At 39.4% G+C, this 11,465-nt stretch overlaps 3 non-coding genes across 3 annotated transcripts; all 3 read left to right on the top strand.

The window, feature by feature from the left end:
• The first annotated feature begins 6,657 nt into the window (after positions 1-6,657).
• On the top strand, positions 6,658-6,731 carry TRNAI-AAU (transfer RNA isoleucine (anticodon AAU)). The gene has a single exon. It is a non-coding gene; the product is annotated as a tRNA-Ile (tRNA).
• A 1,325-nt stretch (positions 6,732-8,056) lies between these two features.
• TRNAI-AAU (transfer RNA isoleucine (anticodon AAU)) lies at positions 8,057-8,130 on the top strand. The gene has a single exon. It is a non-coding gene; the product is annotated as a tRNA-Ile (tRNA).
• Positions 8,131-9,504: 1,374 nt separating this feature from the next.
• TRNAI-AAU (transfer RNA isoleucine (anticodon AAU)) lies at positions 9,505-9,578 on the top strand. Its single transcript has one exon. It is a non-coding gene; the product is annotated as a tRNA-Ile (tRNA).
• The last annotated feature ends 1,887 nt before the right edge of the window (positions 9,579-11,465 follow it).

Genomic DNA, 11,465 nt, shown 5'->3' with positions numbered 1-11,465 from the left:
CTGACAGGGGGTAATAAAGATGGAGTCTCTAATGTGTCTGTGTATTTATTTCTATTAAAGTATTTTTTCTCTGTGTGGTGTCTTTTTTTTAACCCTTTATTGGAGATTCTTAATGGCCGGGTCAAACGTGCCTGACATTAAGAATCTCTGGCTTAATACTGGTTAGTAAAACAAAGCCAGTATTAACTCATGATTACCCAACAAGCCACCCGGCTCCAGGGCTGTTGGAAGAGTTGGATACAGCGCCAGATGATGGCGCTTCTATGAGAGCGCCATTTTCTGGGACGGCTGCGGACTGAAATCCGCAGCAGAGGCGCCCAGAAACCTCGGGCTAACCTGTGCTGCGGATTCCAATCCCCAGCTGCCTAGTTGTACCCGGCTGGACACAAAAATGGGGCGAAGCCCACGTCATTTGTTTTTTAATTATTTCATGAAATAAGTGAAATAATTAAAAAAAATGGGCTTCCCTATATTTTTGGTTCCCAGCCGGGTACAAATAGGCAACTGGGGGTTGGAGGCAGCCTGTGGCTGCCTGCTGTACCTGGCTAGCATACAAAAATATGGCGAAGCCCACGTCATTTTTTTGGTGGGCAAAAAACTTCTGCATACAGTCCTGGATGGAGTATGCTGAGCCTTGTAGTTCTGCAGCTGCTGTCTGCTCTTCTCCATACAGACAGACAGCAGCTGCAGAACTACAAGGCTCAGCATACTCCATCCAGGACTGTATGCAGAAGTTTTTTGCCCCCTGAAAAAATTAAGTGGGCTTCGCCATATTTTTGTATGCTAGCCAGGTACAGCAGGCAGGTACGGCTGCCCCCAACCCCCAGTTGCCTATTTGTACCCGGCTGGGAACCAAAAATAAAGGGAAGCCCTTTTGTTTATTATTTCATGAATTTCATGAAATAATTAGAAAACAAATGACGTAGGCTTCGCCCCATTTTTGTGTCCAGCCAGGTACAACTAGGCAGCTGGGGATTGGAATCCGCAGCACAGGTTGGCCTGAGCTTTCTGGGCCCCACTGCTGCGAATTGCAGTCTGCAGCCGCCTCAGAAAATGGCACTTTCATAGAAGCGCCATCTTCTGGCGCTGTATCCAACTCTTCCAGCACCTGACTGCTGTACCTGGCTAGCATACAAAAATATGGCAAAGCTCACGTCCTTTTTTTGTAGTTTTTTGGCAAAAAAAAATAAAAAATGCTTCCCTGGATTTTCCATTGCCAGTGAAGGTAACACCAAGCAGTGGGGGTTAGCAGCCAGTAGCTGCTTGGATTACCCTTAGCTAGCAATACAAAAAATGCAGCGGGAGCCCATATATATTTTTTTTAATTATTTATTTAAATAACTAAAAATAAAATGGGCTTCCCTGTATTTTGATTGCTGGACATCACAGTGCTGTAAAAATAAATCTTTAAAAAAATGACGAAGCGCTCCGCGGTATTTTTGATTCTCAGCAGATAAAGCAGACAGCTATGGGTTGCCACCCCCATCTGCCTGCCGTTACCTTGGTTGGCAATCAAAATACAGGGAAGCCCATTAATTTTTTCTATTTAAAAAATAGTTAAAAAAAAATGACGTTGGGTCCCCCCATTTTTGATAGCCAGCTAGGGTAAAGCAGACGGCTGTAGCCTGAAAACCACAGCTGGCAGCTTTACCTTGGTTGGGGATCCAATGTGGAGGTCCCCTCAGGCTCTTTTTTATAATTATTTTATAAATATTAATAATTACACAATAAAAGTAGGGTCCCCCCCAAATTGGATCACCAGCCAAGGTAAAGCGGACAGCTGTGGTCTGGTATTCTCAGGGTGGGAAGGTCCATAGTTATTGGGCCTTCCCAGCCTAAAAATAGCAGGCCGCAGGCACCCCAGACGTGGCGCATCCACTAGATGCGCCAATCCTGGCGCTTCACCCCAGCTCATCCCGTGCCCTGGTGCAGTGGCAAACGGGGTAATAAATCGGGTTGATAGTAGCTGTAAAGTCACCTGAGATCAAGCCCAGCAGTTTGTGATGTCATGGCGTCTATTAGATACCCAACATCATAAACTGTCAGTACTAACAAAAAAAAAAAATCGACAAAAGAAATTTATTTGAAAAAACAGTCCCCAAAACATTTCCTCTTTCACCAATTTATTGTAAGAAAAAAAATAAAGGGGTCCCACGACGACTCTGGACCGTCTAGAATATCAAGGGGAGACACTCAGGGAACGTATCCCCCATTTTCTAGGAGTGCGGACCCTTCATGTGAGGAGTGTGGGTGCAATGAATCTGCACTCACTCTCCCCGGGTCCACAGCAGCAGAGTCCATGTCGTAATGGTTGCTACCAAAGCTGCAATGCCCTGCTCATGAGGTAAGGGCATGCCTAATCAGGAGAACTACTGTAGAGGAAGCTCTGCTCACTGGTATATAGGTGCTCAGAGGTAATAATAGATAAAATTAGTGAGCAACCTCGGCACTCTAAATCTCCCAGACTAAGTCAGTAAGTCACAACGGATAGTAATGCAAAATCACTCTTTATTGGTCCGTATTAAGAAAAAAAAATTTTCATAACCATATATGTTTTTGTCCAAAACAAGTTACAAATGACGTTTCGGCCTGAACCTTCGTCAGATTGGACTTATCTGCTTGTAATCATGAAAAATGACAATAATCAGTATCACATAAGAGTGAGAGAACAATAACATAAACTCGAACAATGTAGAGGTACAATTGGGATGCAGCAAAAAAATTGCAACACAGCAAGAAATGAAACACATGATACAAATGTCATAATACAGTACAAGGACAATATAGTAATGACAAATATGGGGTCAGAGTAGGCTTAGACAGCTCTGGTACGAAAGAGATGTCAATCATAAAGTAACATGTGCAGTAGGTGTAGAGCTACAGTATGCATGGCAGAACTAATGGGTAGACTGACCATAGAAAAAGAACGGAGAAAAAGTGGATAAAAAGTGGAGAAAAAAAATGGAGAAAAAGTGGAGAAAAAGTGGAGAAAATGTGGAGAAAAAAGTGGAGAATAAAGAGGAGAAAAAAGTGGAGAAAAAGTGGAGAAAAAGTGGAGAAAAAGTGGAGAAAAAAATGTAGAAAAAGTGGATAAAAAGTGGAGAAAAAAATGGAGAAAAAGTGGAGAAAATGTGGAGAAAAAGTGGAGAAAAAAATGGAGAAAAAGTGGAGAAAAAGTGGAGAAAAAAATGTAGAAAAAGTGGAGAAAAAAATGTAGAAAAAGTGGAGAAAAAGTGGAGAAAAAAATGGAGAAAAAGTGGAGAAAAAGTGGAGAAAAAGTGGAGAAAAAATGGAGAAAAAGTGGAGAAAAAGTAGAGAAAAAATAGAGAAATAGTGGAGAAAAAGTGGAGAAAAAGTGGAGAAAAAAATGGATAAAAAGTGGAGAAAAAGTGGAGAAAAAGTGGAGTAAAAATGGAGGAAAAGTGGAGAAAAAAATGGAGAAAAAGTGGAGAAAAAGTGGATAAAAAGTGGAGAAAAAAATGGAGAAAAAAATGAAGAAAAAGTGGAGAAAAAATGGAGAAAAAAATGTAGAAAAAGTGGAGAAAAAGTGGAGAAAAAGTGGAGAAAAAAATGTAGAAAAAGTGGAGAAAAAGTGGAGGAAAAGTGGAGAAAAAGTGGAGAAAAAAATGTAGAAAAAGTGGAGAAAAAGTGGAGAAAAAAATGTAGAAAAAGTGGAGAAAAAAATGGAAAAAAAGTGGAGAAAAAGTGGAGTAAAAATGGAGAAAAAGTGGACAAAAAATGGAGAAAAAAAATGTAGAAAAAGTGGAGAAAAAGTGGAGAAAAAGTGGAGAAAAAAATGGAGAAAAAGTGGAGAAAAAGTGGAGAAAAAGTGGAGAAATAATGGAGAAAAAGTGGAGAAAAAGTGGAGAAAAAGTGGAGAAAAAGTAGAGAAAAAGTAGAGAAAAAGTGGAGAAAAAGTAGAGAAAAAAATGGAGAAAAAGTGGAGAAAAAGTGGAGAAAAAGTGGAGAAAAAGTGGAGAAAAAATGGATAAAAAGTGGAGAAAAAGTGAAGAAAAAGTGGAGAAAAAATGGAGAAAAAGTGGATAAAAGTGGAGAAAAAGTGGATAAAAAGTGGAGAAAAAGTGGAGAAAAAATGGAGAAAAAGTGGAGAAAAAGTGGAGAAAAATATGGAGAAAAAGTGGAGAAAAAGTGTAGTAAAAATGGAGAAAAAGTGGAGAAAAAATGGAGAAAAAAATGGAGAAAAAGTGGATAAAAAGTGGAGAAAAAAATGGAGAAAAAGTGGAGAAAAAGTGGAGAAAAAATGGAGAAAAAGTGGAGAAAAAGTGGAGAAAAAGTGGAGAAAAAGTGGAGAAAAAGTGGAGGAAAAGTGGAGAAAAAGTGAAGAAAAAGTGGAGAAAAAGTGGAGAAAAAGTGGAGAAAAAGTGGAGAAAAAATGTAGAAAAAGTGGATAAAAAGTGGAGAAAAAAATGTAGAAAAAGTGGAGAAAAAAATGGAAAAAAAGTGGAGAAAAAGTGGAGTAAAAATGGAGAAAAAGTGGACAAAAAATGGAGAAAAAAAATGTAGAAAAAGTGGAGAAAAAGTGGAGAAAAAGTGGAGAAAAAAATGGAGAAAAAGTGGAGAAAAAGTGGAGAAAAAGTGGAGAAAAAATGGAGAAAAAGTGGAGAAAAAGTGGAGAAAAAGTGGAGAAAAAGTAGAGAAAAAGTAGAGAAAAAGTGGAGAAAAAGTAGAGAAAAAAATGGAGAAAAAGTGGAGAAAAAGTGGAGAAAAAGTGGAGAAAAAATGGATAAAAAGTGGAGAAAAAGTGAAGAAAAAGTGGAGAAAAAGTGGATAAAAAGTGGAGAAAAAGTGGATAAAAAGTGGAGAAAAAGTGGAGAAAAAATGGAGAAAAAGTGGAGAAAAAGTGGAGAAAAATATGGAGAAAAAGTGGAGAAAAAGTGTAGTAAAAATGGAGAAAAAGTGGAGAAAAAATGGAGAAAAAAATGGAGAAAAAGTGGATAAAAAGTGGAGAAAAAAATGGAGAAAAAGTGGAGAAAAAGTGGAGAAAAAATGGAGAAAAAGTGGAGAAAAAGTGGAGAAAAAGTGGAGAAAAAGTGGAGAAAAAGTGGAGCACCCTTTCGTGCCTTTCATGTGGCACTAAGGGGTGCTTAGCTTTGTATTTAGCCAAAAAAATGAAAAAAAAAATGACGTAGGGTTCCCCCTAGTTTTGTAGCCACCTAGGGTAAAGCAGACGGCTGCAGCCTGCAGACCACAGCTGGCAACCTCACCTTGGCTGGTAATCCAAAACTGAGGGCACCCCACACTTATTTTAAATTAAATAAATAATTTAAAAAAAAAAACACGTAGGGGCCCCCAAAATTGGATCACCAGCCAAGGTAAAGCAGACAGCTGGGGCCTGATATTCTCAGACTAGGGAGGTCCATGGTTATTGGACTCTCCCCAGCCTAAAAATAGTGTTCCGCAGCCGCCCCAGAAGTGGCGCATCCATTAGATGCGCCAATCCTGGTGCTTCGCCCCAGCTCATCCCGCGCCCTGGTGCGGTGGCAAACGGGGTAATATATGGGGTTAATACCAGATGTGTAATGTCACCTGGCATCAAGCCCTGGGGTTGGTGAGGTCAGGCGTCTATCAGATACCCGACATCACCAACCCAGTCAGTAATAAAAAAAATAGACGACAAACACATTTTTATTTGAAAAAACACTCCCCAAAACATTCCCTCTTTAACCAATTTATTAGAATGAAAAACAAATCCAGGTCTGGTGTAATCCAAGGGGTTGCCATGACGATCCACACTGTCCCAGTCAATAAAGAGCAGGATGTTCCCCATTGGCTGGGAGAGCAGTGCAGTGACCTGAGCTAACATCAATAGGTCAGCCCAGGTCACTGCAGGGCATGACAAGTGCTGCTGTCAGCGAGGTACATTACCTGCGCTGATCTCCAGCACACTGACAGCCCCTGTCACTGAGTTCAATGACCGGCGTCTTCACACCAAGTATCGTGAGAGGCACGTGACGTCACCGCTAGTCAGTCTCGGGTCGGAAGCGAGAGAAGATGATGTGACAAGCGCCGGCTATGGAGGACAGTGACAGCGCTGAGGTCGGGATGGCGGGACTTCATAACCGCAGGTAAGCCGAGCGGGACCGTGTGTGTGTGTGTATGTGTGTATGTGTACATGCTGCGGGCAGGAGGGGGTGGAGCGAGCTGAGCGGGGAAGTGTCTGTTCCTGCACGTAACTAGGATAAACATCGGGTTACTAATCAAAGCGCTTTGCTTGGATACCCGATGTTTATCTTGGTTACCAGCTTCTGGCAGGCTGCCAGCAATGGCTCCTGCACACTGTAGCTGTAAAAAGCCCTGCTTTTTGCTGCTAGAACCGTTCTCGAACGTATCTAGAACTATCGAGCTTTTGCAAAAAAGCTCGAGTTCTAGTTCGATCTAGAACAGCCCCAAAATCACTCGAGCCTAGAACTGGAGAACCACGAACCGCAAACCGCGCTCAACTCTACTCATAATATAAAAAAAGCTTGTCAATTCTCATATAAGATTGGTTCCTATGCTTTTGATGGGCTCTCTAAGAATTAGTCAACTTTCAACGTATTTTACCTTTCACTGTGGACAGATCAAGCTTTGAGAGGTCAGTAGCTGGCTCAAAATTAGAGCAAGTTCATTAAAAGAGAGTAGATATGGGGCAAAAGTGGCCGGTTAGCTCAATCGGTTAGAGCGTGGTGCTAATAACGCCAAGGTTGCGGGTTCGACCCCCGTGCTGGCCATTCCTTTGGCTTTCTGTTCACATCCAGTGACTTTTGGAAAAAGATCCGTAGGTTTTAGCCATCCAATGTGTAAAATTAATTTACAAACTTGAAATAACTTGGTTAGAGTAAGAGAGTGGCCATGTTACATCGTCGTTAACCTTAAAGTATGATAGAGTAACGAATTGAAGCAAAATAGAAATATAATTTATTGTATGGCCAGAGATATAACTGTAAATATTGACAGCTTAGTCTATCACTAATTGTAATGCAGGCAAAAACTAATCCAAGCAATGGCGTAATTTACTGGCTCCTCACGTGACAAGTTAGAGTGGTTGGTGGCAACATATTGCTCATAATATAAAAAAAGCATGTCAATTCTCATTTAAGATTGGTTCCTATGATTTTAATGGGCTCTCTAAGAATTAGTCAACTTTCAACGTATTTTACCTTTCACTATGGACAGATCAAGCTTTGAGAGGTCAGTAGCTGGCTCAAAATTAGAGCAAGTTCATTAAAAGAGAGTAGATATGGGGCGAAAGTGGCCAGTTAGCTCAATCGGTTAGAGCATGGTGCTAATAACGCCAAGGTTGTGGCTTCGACCCCCGTGCTGGCCATTCCTTTGGCTTTCTGTTCACATCCAGTGACTTTTGGAAAAAGATCCGTAGGTTTTATCCATCCAATGTGTAAAATTAATTTACAAACTTGAAATAACTTGGTTAGAGTAATAGAGTGGCCATGTTACATCGTCGTTAACCTTAAAGTATGACAGAGTAACGAATTGAAGCAAAATAGAAATATAATCTATTGTATGGCCAGAGATTTCAGTTTCTAAGCGTTTTTTAAGAAGTTTTGGGCAACTGGAATTCGATATAACTGTAAATATTTACAGCTAAGTCTGTCACTAATTGTAATGCAGGCAAAACTAATCCAAGCAACTTGAAGCAAAATAGAAATATAATATATTGTATGGCCAGAGATTTCAGTTTCTAATCGTTTTTTAAGAAGTTTTGGGCAACTGGAATTCGATATAACTGTAAATATTGACAGCTAGGTCTATCACTTATTGTATTGCAGGCAAAAACTAATCCAAGCAATGGCGTAATTTACTGGCTCATCACGTGACAAGTTAGAGTGGTTGGTGGCAACATATTGCTCATAATATAAAAAAAGCTTGTCAATTCTCATTTAAGATTGGTTCCTATGCTTTTGATGGGCTCTCTAAGAATTAGTCAACTTTCAACGTATTTTACCTTTCACTGTGGACAGATCAAGCTTTGAGAGGTCAGTAGCTGGCTCAAAATTAGAGCAAGTTCATTAAAAGAGAGTAGATATGGGGCAAAAGTGGCCGGTTAGCTCAATCGGTTAGAGCGTGGTGCTAATAACGCCAAGGTTGCGGGTTCGACCCCCGTGCTGGCCAGTCCTTTGGCTTTCTGTTCACATCCAGTGACTTTTGGAAAAAGATCCGAAGGTTTTATCCATCCAATGTGTAAAATTAATTTACAAACTTGAAATAACTTGGTTAGAGTAAGAGAGTGGCCATGTTACATCGTCGTTAACCTTAAAGTATGACAGAGTAACGAATTGAAGCAAAATAGAAATATAATCTATTGTATGGCCAGAGATTTCAGTTTCTAAGCGTTTTTTAAGACGTTTTGGGCAACTGGAATTCGATATAACTGTAAATATTGACAGTTAAGTTTATCACTAATTGTAATGCAGTCAAAAACTAATCCAAGCAATGGCGTAATTTACTGGCTCATCACGTGACAAATTAGAGTGGTTGGTGGCAACATATTGCTCATAATATAAAAATAGCTTGTCAATTCTCATTTAAGATTGGTTCCTATGCTTTTGATGGGCTCTCTAAGAATTAGTCAACTTTCAACGTATTTTACCTTTCACTGTGGACAGATCAAGCTTTGAGAGGTCAGTAGCTGGCTCAAAATTAGAGCAAGTTCATTAAAAGAGAGTAGATATGGGGCAAAAGTGGCCGGTTAGCTCAATCGGTTAGAGAGTGGTGCTAATAACGCCAAGGTTGCGGGTTCAACCCCCGTGCTGGCCATTTCTTTGGCTTTCTTTTCACATCCAGTGACTTTTGGAAAAAGATCCGTAGGTTTTATCCATTCAATGTGTAAAATTAATTTACAAACTTGAAATAACTTGGTTAGAGTAAGAGAGTGGCCATGTTACATCGTTGTTAACCTTAAAGTATGACAGAGTAACGAATTGAAGCAAAATAGAAATATAATCTATTGTATGGCCAGAGATTTCAGTTTCTAAGCATTTTTTAAGAAGTTTTGGGCAACTGGAATTCGATATAACTGTAAATATTGACAGCTAAGTCTGTCACTAATTGTAATGCAGGCAAAACTAATCCAAGCAACTTGAAGCAAAATAGAAATATAATATATTGTATGGCCAGAGATTTCAGTTTCTAATCGTTTTTTAAGAAGTTTTGGGCAACTGGAATTCGATATAACTGTAAATATTGACAGCTAGGTCTATCACTTATTGTATTGCAGGCAAAAACTAATCCAAGCAATGGCGTAATTTACTGGCTCATCACGTGACAAGTTAGAGTGGTTGGTGGCAACATATTGCTCATAATATAAAAAAAGCTTGTCAATTCTCATTTAAGATTGGTTCCTATGCTTTTGATGGGCTCTCTAAGAATTAGTCAACTTTCAACGTATTTTACCTTTCACTGTGGACAGATCAAGCTTTGAGAGGTCAGTAGCTGGCTCAAAATTAGAGCAAGTTCATTAAAAGAGAGTAGATATGGGGCAAAAGTGGCCGGTTAGCTCAATCGGTTAGAGCGTGGTGCTAATAACGCCAAGGTTGCGGGTTCGACCCCCGTGCTGGCCAGTCCTTTGGCTTTCTGTTCACATCCAGTGACTTTTGGAAAAAGATCCGAAGGTTTTATCCATCCAATGTGTAAAATTAATTTACAAACTTGAAATAACTTGGTTAGAGTAAGAGAGTGGCCATGTTACATCGTCGTTAACCTTAAAGTATGACAGAGTAACGAATTGAAGCAAAATAGAAATATAATCTATTGTATGGCCAGAGATTTCAGTTTCTAAGCGTTTTTTAAGACGTTTTGGGCAACTGGAATTCGATATAACTGTAAATATTGACAGTTAAGTTTATCACTAATTGTAATGCAGTCAAAAACTAATCCAAGCAATGGCGTAATTTACTGGCTCATCACGTGACAAATTAGAGTGGTTGGTGGCAACATATTGCTCATAATATAAAAAAAGCTTGTCAATTCTCATTTAAGATTGGTTCCTATGCTTTTGATGGGCTCTCTAAGAATTAGTCAACTTTCAACGTATTTTACCTTTAACTGTGGACAGATCAAGCTTTGAGAGGTCAGTAGCTGGCTCAAAAGTAGAGCAAGTTCATTAAAAGAGAGTAGATATGGGGCAAAAGTGGCCGGTTAGCTCAATCGGTTAGAACGTGGTGTTAATAACGCCAAGGTTGCGGGTTCGACCCCCATGCTGGCCATTCCTTTGGCTTTCTGTTCACATCCAGTGACTTTTGGAGAAAGATCCGTAGGTTTTATCCATCCAATGTGTAAAATTAATTTACAAACTTGAAATAACTTGGTTAGAGTAATAGAGTGGCCATGTTACATCGTCGTTAACCTTAAAGTATGACAGAGTAACGAATTGAAGCAAAATAGAAATATAATCTATTGTATGGCCAGAGATTTCAGTTTCTTAGCGTTTTTTAAGAAGTTTTGGGCCACTGGAATTCGATATAACTGTAAGTATTTATAGCTAAGTCTATCACTAATTGTAATGCAGGCAAAACTAATCCAAGCAACTTGAAGCAAAATAGAAATATAATATATTGTATGGCCAGAGAATTCCGTTTCTAAGCATTTTTTAAGAAGTTTTGGGCAACTGGAATTCGATATAACTGTAAATATTGACAGCTAAGTCTATGACTAATTGTAATGCAGGCAAAAACTAATCCAAGCAATGGCGTAATTTACTGCCTCATCACGTGACAAGTTAGAGTGGTTGGTGGCAACATATTGCTCATAATATAAAAAAAGCTTGTCAATTCTCATTTAAGATTGGTTCCTATGCTTTTGATTGGCTCTCTAAGAATTAGTCAACTTTCAACGTATTTTACCTTTCACTGTGGACAGATCAAGCTTTGAGAGGTCAGTAGCTGGCTCAAAATTAGAGCAAGTTCATTAAAAGAGAGTAAATATGGGGCAAAAGTGGCCGGTTAGCTCAATCGGTTAGAGCGTGGTGCTAATAACGCCAAGGTTGCAGGTTCGATCCCCATGCTGGCCATTCTTTTGGCTTTCTGTTCACATCCAGTGACTTTTGGAAAAAGATCCGAAGGTTTTATCCATCCAATGTGTAAAATTAATTTACAAACTTGAAATAACTTGGTTAGAGTAAGAGTGTGGCCATGTTACATCGTCGTTAACCTTAAAGTATGACAGAGTAACGAATTGAAGCAAAATAGAAATATAATCTATTGTATGGCCAGAGATTTCAGTTTCTAAGCGTTTTTTAAGAAGTTTTGGGCAACTGGAATTCGATATAACTGTAAATATTGACAGCTAAGTCTATCACTAATTGTAATGCAGGCAAAAACTAATCCAAGCAATGGCGTAATTTACTGGCTCATCACGTGACAAGTTAGAGTGGTTGGTGGCAACATATTGCTCATAATATAAAAAAAGCTTGTCAATTCTCATTTAAGATTGGTTCCTATGCTTTTGAT

The sequence above is a fragment of the Anomaloglossus baeobatrachus genome, chromosome 4 (genome assembly GCF_048569485.1).
Source record: "Anomaloglossus baeobatrachus isolate aAnoBae1 chromosome 4, aAnoBae1.hap1, whole genome shotgun sequence".
Taxonomy (NCBI): Eukaryota; Metazoa; Chordata; class Amphibia; order Anura; family Aromobatidae; genus Anomaloglossus; species Anomaloglossus baeobatrachus.
This window is presented reverse-complemented; position numbering and strand designations above follow the sequence as displayed.